Source organism: Chionomys nivalis, chromosome 21, assembly GCF_950005125.1.
Source record: "Chionomys nivalis chromosome 21, mChiNiv1.1, whole genome shotgun sequence".
Lineage (NCBI taxonomy): Eukaryota > Metazoa > Chordata > Mammalia > Rodentia > Cricetidae > Chionomys > Chionomys nivalis.
This window is the reverse complement of record NC_080106.1, coordinates 29,492,824-29,512,419: the sequence shown is the minus strand read 5'-3', so window position 1 is coordinate 29,512,419 and position 19,596 is coordinate 29,492,824. Positions and strand designations below refer to the sequence as shown.

The 19,596-nt window shown below is 38.1% G+C and overlaps 1 non-coding gene across 1 annotated transcript; it reads left to right on the top strand.

Annotated features, from left to right (window-relative positions):
* Positions 1-427: 427 nt before the first annotated feature.
* Positions 428-533, top strand: LOC130864221 (U6 spliceosomal RNA). Its single transcript, XR_009055918.1, has one exon. It is a non-coding gene; the product is annotated as a U6 spliceosomal RNA (small nuclear RNA).
* The last annotated feature ends 19,063 nt before the right edge of the window (positions 534-19,596 follow it).

Genomic DNA, 19,596 nt, shown 5'->3' with positions numbered 1-19,596 from the left:
ATCCCTATGGGGATCATGTTATGATAAGTTATCTGTAAACTAGATGGCTAGAAACATCAGTAGTACAAATCAAACCTACTTTGCAAATCAGAATCCTAAATATCACTGCCTGAGAATAGGAGAGAAGCGATGTCCAATCATAAAAAGGTGAGCAAATTATTTGTTTTGCTTTTTTTCCTGTTTAAACTCACAACAGATTTGTGTTCATGAACACTGGAGATGACTATTTACTTTTCTTAGTTCAATAAACTAAAGGCTAAGTTCTTCCAGAAATATTCTCACAGACATGTAAAATTTTCATCTCTGAGTATCATTTAACCTAAACAAATATACAATCACAGCTATAAATCAACTTATGAATATATATGTAAAACATTTAACAAAACATTAACAAATTAAAATTTAAATAGCTAAAAAGATTTACATGGTGCTCACTTGGGCAACACATATACTAAAATTAGAACAATACATAGAAGTTCAGCATAGTCTTAGGAAAGGATGAGACACAAATTCATGGGATATACCGTATATTTTGTAAGTAGATGGAACTCTAAAAGATATTATTGAATGAGGTAGTCCAGACCCAGAAAGACAAATGTTGCATATTCTCTCATCGGAGGGCGTTAGTTCCAAATCTTCAGATGGGAGCATATATCGAGGGGTAATTTTAGAAGCCAGTTAAATAAAAAGGGACAACAGAAAAGAGAATAACAAAGCACAAGTGACCTTATGTTCCCATGGAAATAGGAAAGGTGAACTCTAAGCAGAGAGGAGAGGAGAAAATAAATAGAGAAGAAAGGAAGTCAGAAATAGCACTAATGATGTTTGAGAAAATCATAAGGAATTATTTTATTAGCTACCACAAATAAAACACACACACACACACACACCTCATTGCATCTGGACTGACTATGCTCCCTCCAAGAGTCAAAGATCATTTAACAACAATATTATCCATATTAAATATGAGTTTATAAATATGAAGATGTTGGTAATGATAATATCATGTTCTTAACATGGTTAACACTTTAAATTTGATATTACCTCTTATCATTGTTTTAAAGAGAAAAATATTAATAACATCAGTGCTTATATGGCAATGCTTTTAAAAGGTTGCATGCATGGTTCATGCATATTCATACATATGGTTCATACATAGTCTCTAGGCTAAATATACACCTGAATTAATATACAAATTGTGGTTATTGAAATAAAATTCACTTGCTCAGGGTATCATGGCTTTTGGATGAAAGTACAAAGGGAGCGAGATTCATGCTAATGTTGCTATTAAAATAGCAGAGGTAGAAGCTTCTTGGTGGAGTTATACAGGGTCACTTCTGTGTAAAATTCCATTATCTGTAAATAAAGATATTTTGTCTTCTTCCTTTCCTATTGGTATCCAGTTGTATCCTTTGGATATCTTATTACTGTGTCTAAGACTTCAAGCATTACAATGAATACGTATAAGAAAGAATGAGCAGACATTCTTGTCTTCTTCCTGATTTCAGTGAAAATGTTTAGGTTTTTCTCTCCATTGACATTGATGCTGGCTATTGGCTTGCTGTGATTCTTTATTATGTTGAGGTGTGTTCTTTTTATCCCTAGTTCTCAAAGGAATTTTATCATGAAAGAATGTTGGACTTTGTTAAAGGCCCTTTCTGCATTTAATGAGATGATCATGCGGTTTTGTCTTTCAGTCTGTTTATGTGGTGAGTTACATTTATTGACTTACATATAATGAACAATGCCTGCATCTGGGGAAGAGGCCTATGTGATTATGATGGATAATTTTTAATGTATTCTTTCAATCAAATACTCTCAAACTCTGGATCCCACGCAACTGCCATGGCTGCAAGGACGTGGTAGAAAGTGCCTCTGTTGGTTGGTGAGTGACACTACCTAATGAAGATGGGCTAAGAAGAAAGACTAGGACGATCAGTGAGAAAGAGGCAGAGAACCAGGTTTCACACCAAGCTGCAGAGGTCCCGGAGAGCGGAGGTAAAGCAGAATCGGCTCCTGCAGGAAGAACTAATGGTGATTTTGGAGAGACCAGAACGGAGGACAGAAAGAATAGTGAAAATTGGCTACCTGTGTCCTAAATGTAGTGTGTCCACTGGGAAGCAGCCAGACCTGGCGAAAAGTTCTTCTGTAGGTTGGCAGCTGACACAAAACAATGGAGATAGAATAGGAGGGCAGGTGGGAGGTTTGACAAGGAAGAGCTGAGGGGTTCTGAGTCAGCACCAAGAGGCATGGTCCCCAAGACTGGAGGGAGGGTGGAAAGAAGAACTCCCCCAGGCAGGTTATGAATGACAAGTCTGCAAAGACAGGAGTGAAAAGACTTCTCTTGTGATTCTTGGCATGAATAAAACAAAGAACTTTCTTCCTTATTTTTAATCTTTGCTTCCCTTCATGTTTGATTAGTATAGCTTATACACAGTGATTACTATGCCTGAGTTAAGGAAACTCAGGTAGTCGTCTCTGTGGAGCACCCCACTTTTCAATCCTTGGTCTCTCTACCTCATAGCTGCGACTACAAAATTTGCCAGTTTTCATTCACAGCTTTGAATGATTTCGAATTCTGTTTTGCATTTCAGTTTTGTCTGAACCCATATGGCAAAGTCGAAACTCCAAACAAATCTGAGAAATCCCATCTTGTGCTATCCATTTCCTGTGGCTCAGTAAAGCTCTTGAGTAGAAGCGCTCCTTAGTTCTTCCTTGTTCTGTGGCCATCTGGATCTGCACCTACAGACTTGGGTGGGTCTCACAACTGACCCTGACACACGAAATGAAGAGATTTCAGTGTTTTCTTCGCTTCCAGTGAGTCTAGAGGCACAGAATATGAAAGCACACGGAGAACAGTCTTCAGCATGAGAGGAGCCCCCTGCTTCAGCACGGGCTTTCTCACCTGTGAACGACCACTCTGGGACTTTGTTGGATTTAGAATTCACAGACTCACTGACGAGCATGAGTTATTAACCACTAGTTAATATTACTTGGGGTGAACTGGGTTAAATTCTCCAAACGGCTCTTTGAACTAAACACTGATATTATCCACAAATTTTTTTTTCACTGAATTCAGTCCCCTTCTTTAGCAAAGTTCTGAGCATTTTGCAGTCAGTTATTCCTTTCCACACACACAATGCAAGTTGGTGTTTATGAAAGCATGGACAAAAATGTGTAGGTAGAGTGGATTTTATGTTTGAGTTGGTTCTTAATGAAATGAGTGGGATTTGAACAGACAGGACATGATGGAAAGAACATTTTGTTTTAAGAGATCATTTTGTCTAAAAACCCAAAGGAACTTGTAAATGAATGATTTATTTAGACAGCAGTGTGGTAAAATGTCTGCTGTACAACAGTATGAAAAGGCATTATCCACTGGGGATTCATTTCCTTTATTGCCTTTCCTGGGAAGTTTTTGAAAATGAAAATATTACAGTTTTCTCTCCTTGACATTCAAATAAACGATAAAAGAGAGGTAAAAAAATGACCAAGGGGAGACTCTATCAGAGTAAAGAGAGTCAAGCAAACTGAGGAAGTTGGAGTGCCTCAGAAGAGAGTAGATCACATGACCATCCCCCATCTCCCCCCAACCCCAGGCAGGTTTTGCCCTAATTCCTCCAACCTTGCACTAAATGCTCCTTCCTTCAACAAGACTCAAACATATAATCAGCTCTTTAGACAAGTTTTCATGAGGGGTTTTCTGCCCTAAGGGCTCTCCACACTTAAAATACATTTTGATTTGGGAAAGAAAGGTTTATGGTAAATGGAGGGGGGAAATCACTTCAGATCTAAGTTCAAATGGCCATGCAAGACAAAACATTTCAGACTTGATTCTCTCAGTGACAGCACTGAAACATGAAATGACAAGACGCACGATGCATGAAAGAGGCATTCAGAGAGGGGGACACCAGGTTGGTCTTCTCACACTAATTGGTTGAGGGTGAACATGAGCTCCAGGCTCATTAAGATGCTTGGTTTGCTATTAGGCTTTATGTCCTGTGGCTCATTAATTCCCTGTTGCTCTAGCCTCAGGCTGTGTTGCTTTCTCACTGGGTTCATGGGGTAAGGATTTTCCTGTCTCTTAAAACCATCGCAAGCATCCAGCCCCACTGGCCTGTAAAGCATTTGCAAATTCCTTACAGCACCTATGACCCAGGAGTCCAGTTTCAATTTTAAATGTTAACTTTAAAGCGGAGAAGAACATAATTAAATATGATTAGAGTTGGCTTAGTTATTCATGACTACTTCGGAGACCTTCTACAAACCAGAATGTAACCTCTTTGTTACATCGCCAGTGTGATTTCTCCAGAGGATTGGGCTGTGTTGCTCTTAATATTTGCTTTTATAAGTGAATGTGGTTTTTTTTTTTTTTTTTTTGTGGGAAGAGATAGACTAGGCCAAGGTAAAATCGTAGGCATTTTCTCATTATTATTTACTATACTGAAACTATTTCTGAAGTGCTTATATCTCCTGCAATCTATAAGCATGTAAAGGAAAGTAGAAATAAAGAGTAGATGAAATCAAGCCAATGAAAAGACAGGAGTTCCAGTTAAAATAGTTTGACAGTCAGACCCACCATGGCATCTTGAAAACCTGTGGTCTTTTCTGTGATGTGCTTTAAATTAGTCTCTCAACTTTCTTTTCTAATATTTTACCTAATTGTGTATGTGTGTCTGTGTGTGTGTGTGTATGTGTGTGTGTGGTATGTGTGTGTGTCTGTGTGTGTGTGTAGGGGAGTCACAGTGTGGATATGGAGATCAGAGAACAATCAGCAGGAATTAGTTTTTAAATGTAGGACCCAAGGATTGAACTCAGATCCTTAGGCTTAGCTGAAAGTGTACTAACCTCTTTATTCTAGGTTTTCTATCTACTTACATAATCTAAGAATAGGTTTTAAATGATATTCTGAACCTCGGTGATAGTGATCTCCATAAAATTTTAGAGACCTGATAGGAGCCAAACCCAGATCTGGTAGACTATGCCATCTTAGGCCAAGTTTCTTTTTAGTATTTCCCGTATACCACTAAGACAAATTGTATGTAAAACAAACCACTAGGGAATGAAATGAACTTATTCGTGTCTCAGCGAAAGTACAAAACTCATTTATGTAGGGAGACTGAACCTAAATCATAAACTTAGATGTTACAATAATTTATAGCTTCTTTTATCTGTGTTTTATAAATGTAGCTGCATTTTGGTCAGGTAGATACCTAACCTATTTGTATTTGAAAAGTTATGTGCAAGTTGTTCTCAGAGAAAAACACAAGGTACCAAAGACTTTCGGACCCCTGAGCCGTGTGGTTACTGAATACTGGGTGCTGGGGAAGTGGCTGGTGGTGGGTGGAGTGCGGACACTGCAGACAAATGTGCCAAGAGCCTTGCAAAGGACTCTTCCCTCTCACAGAGCATGCCATCTGGATCCCATCCAAGGGCGGGTTCCAAGTGAGAGTTTCCTTCCTCGCTTTCTCTTCTGAGCATTTGCTGCACGTTTGCCTCAGACCCTCAGTTATTTACCACAGGTGTGTCAGTAATTATGATATATTGTAAACATTTACGCTGGATAATGGTCCTCAGCTCCTTCCACCTGTGACCCGGTACTTGCATACCAAGCAGTCACGCACAACTGGAAGAGGTAGGGGCTGCTAACTTATGGGAGCTGAAGAGTTTGTGTCTCCTTCTTCTCTGATATGCTATTCTTAGGGAATTACTATTTGTCTACAGACCTTTTTCCTGTCAGTTTTTTAGATTGTTCACTTAAACGTATCTTTTAACCTTAAAATATTAACAATTTAAACCTTACTAAATGGCATGCATGCTTCACTGTCTTCGTAAACTAAGTTAAGATAAATGCACATTTATTTTCTAAATGGTTTAGATCTTATTGCATTTGATAATTAGACCATGATAGAATGAGTCCCATCAGTGAAAAGCAGACTATTTACGAAAGTGGTCATAAATGTCTGTGTCTTCTGAGCTCTTGACTTTGTTTTATAATAATAATGATGATAAAATCTTCCACATTATAGATACAAAGGTTCTGGAATTAGAATAATACACCATTTACAAGCTATGTTACCTGGTATCAAATTTAGACCTTTTTGTGCACCGTAGTCAAGTCATTCCACCAACTGAGCTACCTCTCCAGGCCCCACATTGTCTTAAGTCATGCTGGCTACACAGTGATGACATTGATGCCATTTGTCACCCCAGCATGTATCCAGTACCCAGTACACCTTGAGAATTCTTTGAGAAGCTTCACCTCAATCAACAGCTTCATTTTCCTTTGCAATTTCTTCTGAGGGCTGTTATACATGCAGGTGAGAAGAGCAATTCGAAATTTTCCAAAGAGTTAACAAAGCAATGTTCACAGAGAAGGCACACAAGCAGATACAAGAAACAACAAAATATTCTTTGGAAGGAAAACTATGAGAGCATCTGTCACACGCATAAATGAACTAAAATGAATATTTCTAAACAAAAGAACTCAAAAGCCACACAGGAAATTCCCTAGACATAAGAAATTTGCATCTAAAGCAAAATAATTGGAAATGGTTTTAAAAAATATAATCCTTATCTTTAATTCTGTGCTGTTTATGCTAACTACTATTTAAATTCAAACAAAAGGCTTGAAGGCAGACATAAATGTGGTATGAAGGAAAGATGAAGGAAACAGAAAGAGATGGCAACACTGGCCAGGTGCTGAGGATGCTATTGACCAGTTTCAGAGACAAAAACCAGCAGTTGTTTGGGTACCAACAATGGCAAGTGTTGGCATGCATGTTGTTGTAGGTAACACAGATATCTGAAGGCATTATTAGTTATGGAGTGGGTTGTACTTTTTTACAGGATCCTAGACTATAAGAGTTTAAGGCAATTAGTCAAAGATATGAATCAAAACCCTATCCTAATGATGTATTATAGAAGCCCAAAATAAATTTTCATGAATGGTGAGGGAGGTCAGAATGGCTAGACTTTTCTCTGAAATAACAAAACATATGATGTAATTGTAGTGACTATTCTGAATGGCAGCATGGAATATGCCTGAAGTGGATGAAGTTTCAGGCTTTGACATTGTCAGTTCTTGTTGCCCACTCTCTAGCTCACTGAAGTCATTGGTGTTTGCTTTTTATCCTACATGTTTATTATTTATTCTCTTGCCCTTTCCATCCTTTGTAATTGCTACAAGAAGTGATTCAGTTTCCACTTTGATTTTTTTCTTCATTGTACCTCTGTTGATTTTTCCCCTTGACTTGTTTGTTGGCCAGCCTCACTGGAGAATCTATCCAGAGATAGAACCTTTCATTTTAGCCTGGTCTAGTGGTTAATGGAAAGCACAGTAAGAATTATAGCAAGTTCAAAGGCAGTGTGATAGCACATGCCTTTAATCTCAGCACTTGGGCGGCAGAGGCAGGTGGAGCTTAGTAAGTTCGAGGATAGCCTGAGCAACAGAGCAAGTGTTAGGACAGTAAATAAAGGCTATACAGAGAAACCCTGTGTAATGTTCTTCAGAGACAAGCCATGCCCACTCCACTTCCTGCTTGTAGTCTCAACTCCACTCTCTCCTTTTCCTGTCCCTCTCTCGAAGAGGCAGCTTCTGTCTCTCTCCCCACTTCTCCCCTTCCCTCCTTTCTCTCTTCTCTCTCTCCCCCCATCTCTCTCCCCTTCTCCCCCTTTTCCCCTCTATAACTCATCTAATAAATGTCCAATTTTATAATGTATGGTGTGTCTATCTCTGTGCCTCCCACCCACCGCCTGCCCACACAGCTCGCTGGGGGCCAGCTGCCACATGGCTGGAGACCAGTCACCTTGGATTGTGGACCTGCAGCAAATCCATTACACCCTGTCATGAAAAACCAAAAAAAAAAAAAAAAAAAAAAAAAAAAAAAAAAAAAAAAAAAAAAAAAAAAAAAGGACAGGGTGAGATGCATAGCTATTCTATTATTGCAAACAATCAAATAAATAGTCTTTCCTTTGGAAACCAAAATAAATAGTTACTAATATGATCTGTACCCCTGAGCCATCCTCAGGATGGGCATATAGACATGCTAACTATCTGAAAAGGCCAGGAACACTGAGTGTATACAAGCAACTGGGAAACCTCAAACAATTATTTGCTTCATTGGGCTTTAAAGTATCAGAGCCTAAAGGAAGAACGTCTGTTGTTTTAAGTTCTTATTTGTCAATTAAGCTATCCTTCCATTTCACAGTTGGTAACACTTAGAAAACCTGTGACTGAAAATCACAGCCTTACCTTGTTCTGTAAATAAGAACTAAAATGCCTTGGGGAAAGAGGAGCAGTGAGCTCCTGGAAATGGAAATGTTTGTGTTAAGAAAAATGTACAGTCTACCAACAATGACAGTCCCTCTTCCCACCTCCCCTCCTCCAGGCCAGCCTGGGTTTGGGCTGCAGCTGTTTTGTAAGTTGCCACAGCACTGGCTGCAGATTGAAGCTCCAGGCAATCCTCTCACCGAGCTTAGCGTAAGCTGCTGCTTAATCAAGGTGAAATAAGCACATATCCAAGCATTTCAAACCAAAGACAGTGGCTTCAAGAGCATTCTTTGATCTCTCTGCCCCACGATGAACAGAAAACACACATAATCAGTAGCTAAAAACCTAAAATCTCCCATCTATGTGTAAATAATGAAAAATTTCAAGCCACAAATGTCATGTGTCCTTTCTGCTTGTTGCCCGTTAACACCAGAACAACACTGATTGTATCCAAATGAATCATAATGCAACAGATACTTTTTCTCTAGAAACCACTTTCACATGTATTAGCTGAAGTGCTGAGTCAGTTACAGACAAATACTTAAAATGGGCTCAGTTACTCTAATATATATATTTGAATATGTGTCTTTTATATTCAGCCTGGGATTATAAATTTAATAAATGCTAATTTGTGATTTTTCTATCAACTTATCAGAATTGTATATAAACAGATATAGACATCACATATAATTAAGGATGCAATTAAAAAGTAGTCACCATGTAAAATTTGTAGGTTTTTTTTTTCATGACATTGCATTTTTTTCATTTCTTTTAGTAATTTAGAGACCCTGCTGTTCTATTGAGGACTTTCAACCCCTATAAGGAATTAGCTATATCACTGTCAGAATTATTGTCTACCCAATATGGCTATTTTGTCTCAAAAGTGTCCTGTAGTTCTCTATTCCCTCAAACTAAGTTTCAAATTCTCTTTCTAATTTTAACATCATCCCTATTCTGCCTTTTTGCCCATGTGTTTTCTGACTAAATTTTTTAATAGGATGAACCGCTAAGCTTGCCTGACCGGCAAGGTCATCTTTGACCAAGCTTCAGTCCTCACTGATGCTGTTCTCCTGGCTTAGGTCTTCTCTAACCACTCACTTTCCTCGGCCTCCAGATCCACCTACCTAGAGTGCGCTATCTGGAGCTTCCAGTAAGATTTCCTTCTTCCTCTGAAGAACCTCTAACTTCTAACTTGTGAAACCAGACCTGTTTTGCTTAGGTAGAAAAGATCAATTATCACATACCAATTCATTTAGTGGTTTATTTAAAGCGCCGATTACCCTGCCTATTTGCCAATATGGCTCTACTTGCTACCTGGAATCACTTGCTACCTGGAAAGGAGTGACCTGGGGAAAAAGCTACAACAATGGGTCATTACCCTTAACAAGCTGCAAAATCTTGCTCGCCCACCTCACCTTGTGGTTTCAGAGCATGAAAAGAGAATGCAAACTGAACCCAGGAACAAAGATTTTCAGGTGCTATCTTGGCTTCAAGGTACTGGTGACATCTGTCTTTTACTCTCTTTGGCATCAGAGTGTTTATTTCTAAAATGCTCCAGGAACATGCCTACATGATTGTTATTTACATGGTGTCTTTATTAGGGGTTCTATTGCTATGATATATACCATGACCTCAAACAGCTTGGAGAGGAAAGGATTTATTTGCTGACACTTCCACACCACCAATATCCAGGGAAGTAAGGGAAGGAACTAAAGGCAAAGATCTGATGTGACATTCCATGGAGTAGTGCTGCTTACTAGCTTGTTCCTCGCAGATTGTTTTGCCTGCTTTCTTATATACCCAGGATCGCCTACTCAATGTGACACTGCCTTATGGGTCAGGCCCTCCTACATCAACTACTTAGCAACGAAATTTTGTACAGGCTTACCTATAAGCCAATCTGGTAAGGAGTTGTCTCAGTTAATGTTTTCTCTTCCCAAATGAATACCCTGAGTCAAGATGACATAAACTAGGCAGCACACATGGGTATCCCTTAATCTATAATGCTCTATCATCAATATAAAGGATGTCATCTCATTTGTTTTTGTACAGTAATTCCTAAAATCCTAGAGGTATATGTGTGTATATATATATATATATATACAGATAGATATAGTGTGTGTATAAATTAATATTAAATATACACATTATAAATATGTATGTATATTGTTATTATGTTATATTATATACACATCACATATTTTGATATATACATATAATTATATTTATACAGGAAAACATGCATGTTTATATGTATTTATACAAATTAAAATTTTAATACATCTATTTCCTGAACCCTTATTCAATAACTTATTATAATCTTTCACATAAATTCTGAACTTCTGTGTGTGATGTCTATAGACAATTAAAAACACAAGGAATAAATGTCATATTTTTTTGATTTTAGTGAAATTTAAATTATGATGTAAAAGGGAAGTTTTAGCAAGTAGTATTTCTGATGAAGTGTACAGTGGACATCTCTTGGAGAAAATTATCTCTACGTTGAACCTTCAAGAATGAGGAAGTATTGGCCAGTGTAAGAAGCAGAATGACACAGATTAGAATGTTTAAATGAGTTGGGCATTCTGAAGAGAAAAGAGAATGTAGAAATTTAAAAAGATGGAAAAGAAAATATGGAAAATGTTGATAATAATCGTTTTCAGAAAGAGAAAATAGAATGAAAAGTAAGACCGAAAAAGAGTGTAAGGAAAAATATGTGCAATAAAATCTCATATGAAGGAAAGTGGGGTGGGGATGTGGCTGAGGAGATGGAGACCTCATTTGAAGGAAGTGGGTCTGAGGGTGTGGCTGAGATGGAGATTCATTTAAGGGAAGTGAGCCTGGGAGTGTGGCTGAGATGGAGACCTCCTTTGAAGGAAGTGGGCCTGGGGGTGTGGCTGGGATGGAGATTCATTTAAGGGAAGTGGGCCTGGGGTGTGGCTGAGGAGGTGGATGAGGATAAAGTACTTCTTACACAGATGCGAGGAACTGATTTTGAATCCCCAAAACTCATAGAAAACCAGATGCAGTGTCATGTTCCTGGAGTTGCCTTGCTCCTAAGGAAGGTGGGAGACAGAGATAAGAGAATCTATGGAAGTTCTGGGCCACTTATCCTGACATATGAAGTGATGGGCAACAAAAGAGCCTGTCTCAAAAAGGGAGTTAGCCACTGACTGACACCCAAAGTTGCCCTCTGACCTCCAGGTACAGTTTAACCTTCAGACATACAAAGGCACAAACCTCTGTCTCTCTCTCTTTCACACACACACACACACACACACACACACACACACACACACACACACACAGAGAGAGAGAGAGAGACATACACACTGCTTGCTGCTTATATCACACATTCAAACTTTCTTTTAAGAAAGTGGATGGAATCTTTTTTTTTTGGAAAAGTCATGATTTAATATGAAAATAAATGTTAGTGTATCCTGACTTCTCCAAAATATGACTTAAAGAGTTGCTAGTCATATCCGAGTTTAAATAAATGAGAAAGAGTTCCATACATAAACTATCTATTGTGCAAGAGCAAATTGCAGTGTGACTAGGTACTTAATTGGCTATCTGAAAATCTATTCACATTTTATCCCCCATCTCAGTTATGTGATGTAAATCTAGTTGGCGTCCAATAAATAACGGTTTGGTAATAGTAAATTTGTAAAGTTTTGCATAACTTCCCAGATGGACAGATTGTCAGAATGCCAACATCTTAAAAAGCCATATGACAGCTTCTAATGTTTATTTCTTACATCTCTCTTGCAAATTACTATTTTATTAGCATCAAGCTCATATTAACACCGGAAAATCAACTCTAAGTTTGCTGCTGGGCTCCAATTCTCTCCATGCTTCAAATGCTTCATACTCCAACATCCAGATCATTTTTCTTCAAAATCTGTTTTTCTGGAATGAATATTTTTGTATTTCTTCCCTATCACTTAGATTTAATTTTCATTCTTCTAACATCTATATTTAAACAGGGAGGATTTGTTATCAAATGTTAATGATTTACTCATTTTCTCAAACACCTTTCCTTTCAGGTCCTCCTCTTCTACTTTGTCTTTTCTCTAAAGGAGCCCAAAGACCAGCCACTTCATTTTCCTTAGTCTTCAACCACATCTGTAGCAATGCCAGCTACTGTCATTTTGCTTTGTCTAAGCAAGTTAGGCAGTGGATGGTCCTTAGCATCTAATATTTTCATGTAAAATTAAGTGTTGGAATAGTCATTTTAATGACCTGGAGTGTACCACTTCAAAACCTATGCAACAAAAAGAAAGAAAGAAAGAAAGAAAGAAAGAAAGAAAGAAAGAAAGGAAGGAAGGAAGGAAGGAAGGAAGGAAGGAAGGAAGGAAAGAAAGAAAGAAAGAAAGAAAGAAAGAAAGAAAGAAAGAAAGAAAGAAAGAAAGAAAGAAAACTTATGTCTAAGCACACTGTGGTCCAAATGATGGGCACACTTTCTGGTCCCTTGAAATCTACAGAATTTTATATTAATGCTTACTGTTTGTCTCAGAGACGTTAAATCCACAAGTAGATTTAGTGGGATTTACACACAGCCTTTTGGCTTTGGGGATTGTGAGTCTTTTGGAGACCTCTCTAGTGAGGACAGAAAGGAGGCTTTTTCATCCATCCTTTCATTTCATGCAAGCCAAAGCTTTGCTGAAGACTAGTAATACAGTGGTCTATTCTCCCACAAATACACATGACAGGGTCTCACATGTGGTTCAGTTCACAGAAATCAGTCCGTCTCCAGACTGTTGGGACAGATAAGATGGGTACAACACTACACCCAGGCTGCTTGAAATCCAGATATATTTTTCAGTTGTTTACTTTCTTCTCATGTCCATTCCAGTCTTCGACTTCTCGCTGGTTCATATCTTTTCTCTGCTTTGTTCTCTGTTTTCCCTTTTCACCAAGACCTTGGAGAAGTCTGCTTCTGTTCCTTTCTCCTCTTCCTACTCCTCTCACCACCTTCTCCCTGCTCTACCACGCTCCTCTCATCACTGGTGCTAGATTACACATAGAGGACATGACACTCTGAGGTTCGATTGCTCGTGGAGGCTCACCCGTTTAACAAGTAGTAGAACCAGGTCTGACACTCTGGATTGTTAACTTATTCTCAGCAGTTCTTCACATCCCTTTGTCCAAGACAGCTGTGCACATCTCCATAGCACTCTATTTACAGTTTATTGATGCATGCTTCTGTAATAGCAAATACACACATATTTTTGTTCTGATTTCTTCTCTGTCGCTCTGATAATGTCATGATGAAAAGCAACTTAGGAGAAGAACGGGTCTATTTCATCTTATAATTCCAGATCACAATCTATCATTAAAGGAAATTCGAGGAAGAAAATCAAGCATGAACCCGGAGACAGGATCACTTCTTATTCTACTCAACATTACTTCCGACTAGGCATCTCACACATAGACAAGCAAGTACAGCAGAACCACGGAGCAATGGTGCTTTCTAGCTCACAGATTGGCTACTGCTTTAGCTAGATTTCTCATATAGTGCTGCACTCCCTGCCTTGGGATGGCGCTTCCCTTACTGGACTGAGCAGTCCTACACCAATTAATAATCAAGACAATCCACCACGGTTGTGTGATATTTTATTCATGTTCTGAAAAGCAAACTTGCTTGGAGAGAGAGGGTAGAGTTAGCCACCTGCCTATCAAAATTAAGCACAGAGGTTTTGAAAGGCTGAGAATAAATCGGAGAGAAAGTAATAAAGCAGAACGGAAAGAGATCTGGCTCGCTGGAGGAAGGAACAGAGCAGCTAGGAAGGACTGGTAGCTTCTTTGCTTCTTTGCTTCTCTGATCTTTCATTCTCTTATTCCATTATCTGACTCCTAAATATTTATTGATAAAGAATAATTAGAGTAATGCTTCATACCAAAGACCAAATTGACCTAGAAAAGTTTTCAAGATTGGCCTTCCTCTCAGCTGATTCTAGGTTATGTCAAGTTAATAATTAAACCTAAGTAATATAATTGTCTAAGTAGCAAATCTTTTTCAAAGCCTTTTGTATTCACTACTATATTTAATTCCCACATAACTATAACATTTTTAATGCTCTCATTATGCAAGGCTAGGCTATGAGGTTTAACTAAATATTCTGGTGTTTTGTTTTGTTTTTTTTCTAACTCATTTAAAGTAGACTTATGATCCATATACTTCTTAAACTCCCATTGACTTATTAGGTCATGTCTCATAAGAGACCACAGTAAACAAACAAATGTGCCTTTTCCTTTCCTCTAACTTACAGGTAGTGAATATAGCCAAGTACTCTTGCTATTATTTAAATATGTGAACCATTTTATTAAATGCTGTGAGGGCTCTCCTGTATGTGGACTTTGGAGATAGTCAAGGATGACAATAATTAGTAGCAACTAATAGAAGCCAGTGAAATGTTTTATAAATAAATGGCAGTTTGGTAAGTACCTCTCTGAGAAAAGTCTGTAAACCTAAGCTGTTTGATATATCCTCTAAAAACCTGAGGCAAATGGAAGACAACTTCTTCAAGCTAATGTAAGCTGAACAAAATAATAATTTCAGGTTGATAAGATGGCTCAGTGGGTGGAAACTTGCCACATGAGTCTGATGATGGCCAGAGTTGAATCAATGGATGATACAGGAGGGCCACTTGTCTGTTCCTGGCCACTTAGCCCTGAAATAATCACACAGAAACTATTAATTAAATCACTGGTTGGCCCATTAGCTTTAGCTTCTTATTGGCTAACTCTTACATATTAATTTAACCTGTTTCTTTTAATTTGTTTATCTCCACATGACTGTGGCTTACCAGGTAAAGTTCCTGTGTCCATCTCTGGTGGGGCTACATTGCTTCTCCTAACTCCTCCTTTTTTCTCCCAGCCTTCAGTTTAGTTTTCCCTGCCTGCCTCTATTCCCTGCGCAGGCCCAAGACAGTCTATTAACCAATGGTATTCACACATGGGGAGGGAAATCCCACATCCAGTGGAAGCCTTGTAGAAACCTGAATGTGATAAGATTTGTAATTCCTATGTTCCTATCACAAGCAGAGACAAAAGAAACTTTGGAAGCTAGGAAATTCAAGGGTCAGCTGGTTTAGAGTAGTTAATGCAGACGGGAAAAAAAAGATATTCAGCTTCTAGCCCCATAACCTAAAAGCTATCTCCATTTGTCAGTGAAAACTTGGTTTTACTCAAGGGAGTCTCACTGGGGAAACAAACTACTCCTAAGTGTATGCTGTATACCCAGCAGTAGACAGTCAACACGAACAGACTCAACAGCATCTATGGAGGGTCCTTGTTTAAAAATGTAATGTTATAAATTTTCTTTTTTCTTTAATTCCCTCTCTTTCTCCCTCCCTATCTCTTTCACTATAGGTCTTTTGTATAAATAGTATGACCCCTGTTCTGTGTTTTTATGGAATTTCTGGGTATGAGAATGAGTGGATTTCTACATCTGTGTCTTGCGTCTTTTCTTGGACTGGTTCTCTTCTGTTTTGTTTGTTTCTGTCCTATTCTAATGGGTTTGCGTTTATATTATATTATATTATATTCCCTTAAAAGTCTGTTTGTTTTCTAATGAGAGACAGGAAGGGAGTGGAGCTGGATGAAAGGGAACACAGAGAGGAACTAGGAGAAGAAGAGGGAGGGGAAACAGTAATCAGAATATATTGTGTGGAAAAAAATCTATTTTTGATGAAAGAAAAAGAAGGATAAATCCAAGGGCAACTGAAATATAAATAAAATGAAATTGTGCTCATGTAAAGTGTGTGATTAAAATAATCTAGCTGACTCAGTCTTAAAAAATAACCTCTCTGACCTAGTCCATGGCCATACCTGGACAGGAATTTAGCATTCCTAATTTCAAGTTTTATGCAAACTCTAAAGTAACTGTCTCTTTAATTTTGCTTCACTTCTTCCTCTTGGTGTAAGATCCAAATTCTCTTTAATAATAAAAAACTGTTTCTTTACAAAAAAATTAAATAAAGGAATCCGAGGGCAGAGCATCAGCGTAGATCTTATCATGCATTAATATGACTTGATTTTCACTGCATTGCTGATCTAGAAGGGAGGATGACTATCCATAGGACCTTCATGTGGCTGACCTGTGCACTGTTTAGTTTAGTCATTACAGTTATTATAAACTTATGTTCTGCAAGAGACTGAGAGAAAGCATCATAGAGCTCGGCCTTTGGGTCTTGTTAGAAATATTCCTCTACAGACGTAAAATATGGTTCCTAGAACCATTTTGATGGTTATAACCCTAAATAGGTGCTTATGGGAATGTCTGCAAAATTTGTGTTCTTCGAGTGTATTTTTAAGTGAACTTTTTCATTAAGTAGGAAATAATATACAAAAAACTTTACAGGGTAATGTGGGCACTATGATTTCTACATTGACTTTCTATTGAACAACACAGACTCCCATGCGTTTGCAGTACTGACTGTCGATAGCTTACAAATAAGTTTCCCTTTATTTGTGTGTTGCCATTAAGTCTCTATTATCCTACGTTGACTTCTTATTCTGATTCCTCTTGACTCAACCTTCTAACTTCTAGTATGAAAGTCATGCACCATCGCATGAAGCTGCAACTGTCTTCCTTGACTCTATAATGGTGTGACTATATACCCTTTATAGATTACTTTCTTCATTTTTAGGACAGTATTTTATAAAATACTTTGTCTTTTATAGTGGGCTTTGTGTTGGATGGTAGTACCCAACTTTAGGCCAATACTCATGTTTATATTCAAATAGAGTAAACCAAGACATTATGCTTCCAAGACCTGGTGTGTTTAAAAAAAAAGTCTGGTTTATATTATTTTCAGTTTCTTGTGGTTTTATCAGTATGAAACCTCATTACAGCTCATTCAGACTCTCTATTTTAAAGCCTGTGGTCTTTCCAGATATATCAGGGACTTAGGGAAGAGCTCACAGTGTCCAGGCCCTGGGTTATCATTGTCTCTGGCAAACACATTCCAAGTTTTAGACAAGAGACACTGCTCTTTCTCCATATCTCAGAAAAAACTTTGGATCCACTTGGCTGCCATAAGTTTGTCATGAGTGGTGAAGCAGACAGTTGTATAGATTCAAAAAAGAAGAGTCTACACATACAAGTGTAGTAATTTTAAAGAAATTAACTGTTTTTCTCTATTTGAGAAACTGGATGATGCCAAGGTACTATATACTGATTTTGAAAATGTTAAAATGAAGACGAATTTAGAGAATGGTGTTAATCTATCTTCTTAGGAGCCTAGAGATTGTTAAACTTTAAACAGAAAATGTATGCAAACATATGTCCATATTTAAGAGGACTGAGCAGGAACACTAAGGTAAGCTCAGAGCTCTTGAGTGTTGGAGTGAAAGGGGTTTGTGGCAGCTAGAAATTGAGGGTGTGGAATGATATGTCCTGGGTGAGATTTTGCAGTGGATGAGGTTAGGTAGGTGTTTGGTTGGTAAGTGGCAACTCTGAAGACATTCCTAGGTAGAAGTTGGAGTATAATTGTGGAAGAAGCTAATGGTTTAATCTTAATATTCTGAGAGCAGTGAATCATATCTTGGCCACAGTTGCTCTAGTGTTGGTCTTAACAAGGTCCTTGACCTCTCAGCGTCTGGAGGATATTTTCATACCTCTTAAAGAGGTTAAATACGAAACAAAGTCATATGCACATAAAACATATAATGCCATAGAGGTTAGAAAATGAATTTCTCATATGCATGCTACCCTTTTATTCTGATAGTAAGTTATTAAGAAGACAGTGAAGGGTAATTTGAATGATCTTAGTAGGAGTCAAAGAAGTACTTACATGTCATGGTAGCAGTACAGCTTATGGAATGTTTCAAGTAAAATCCACATGATGCAGAAACTTACCTACACACTAAGCAGCCTCGTAGATGACCCCAGTATGTCAGGTAAATGTTTCTTCCCATTATGAACAAAAGTACAAAGAGCCACACTGACCCTCTTTTGGTGCATCATATTGTATCTGCATGGGAACTACTATAGCAGAGGACATCAGATTTGTCATATCCACAGGGAGATCAACCTCTGAGTCTCTACTTTCCCCCTGGATATCGTGATGTATAACACAGATAATTACACTGGGGAACCTGCTGGAATCACAGCTAGGAAAAATAACGAATAAGCTAATACACTCAGTGGCAAACATTTAATGAGTACCTTCTGTATTCTAGATAAAGTTCAAGGAACTCTGGAAATATCTAAGGCAAATTAATAAAAGAAATCCCTCAAGAAGAGTCTTATTTTAAAAAGCTAACTATATAGCCAGATGCAACAAAAGTGTGGAGTGGAAAATGACCCACAACACGAAAAGTAGGAAACATGGAAAGGCTGAGGAGCATGTGCTATTTCTATTTGATAGAAACAAAGAATATCTTAAGAGTATTTTACTTGATACCTGATGGGTGGGAGATACCTGAAGATGCTCTAATGTCGTACAGTTCCAGTTTGTTTCTTGTTGTACACTTGCATTTTATGACATAAGATGTTGCTTAACAAATATCTCTGGATGCAAAGCAATAAAACTATTTCAAAACCCAGACCACATCTTTGTTTCCCACATATGCTTTTACAGAGTGTAAATTTTACTGTAAATTTTACTTTCTCCAAAGAATATCTGCTTCTTTTCTGTGTCTCTTCTTTGGAAAGAACCCTTTACCACTCTGAGTGTTTGATTTCTGATGAAAACCAGAGTGGTTACTTGTGTACATCCGAAGAGCAAATGTACCAGGATTATGACGGTCTTTTACAAACTGTAAAACATCGTATGACTGTGAGCACTTGTAATCAGAACAGTAAAGTCCCAGGCAAACCAAGTAATTTATTTTATAAAGTGTTGGATGACTGAGTTTTAAAGCTTTGGGCTCTTAATGCACTGTTCAACACACTGAAAACATCATGTTGAGAAAGGGGGGAAAGTAACGAAAGGACTTTAGCTTCTTCGAAGGGGACCTGGATACTCATTAAAATGCACCTAGCAGAGGACATAAAACCAATGAAAAGGAGCGATTTACTTTTACTGCTGGGGCAGGATCACACAACTATTTTTACTAACTACAGCCGCTCCCAAGTCTATCAGAGATTTATGATCACCAAGCCTGTGTGAGACACTGTCTGTTGCAAGCAGCAAAACCAACCTGTGTTGGCAAGTATTAGCAGCCATTTTCTTGTCTGATAAGTAATGCAGTGAAAATGGAGAGTGGGTAAGCAAAATCTCATATAGAATATAAAATAAAGAAAAATGAGGAAGCCATGGCCCAGTGCCAGGAACTAGAGCTGTGCCAAGTTGGCACTCTGCCTACCTAGACTT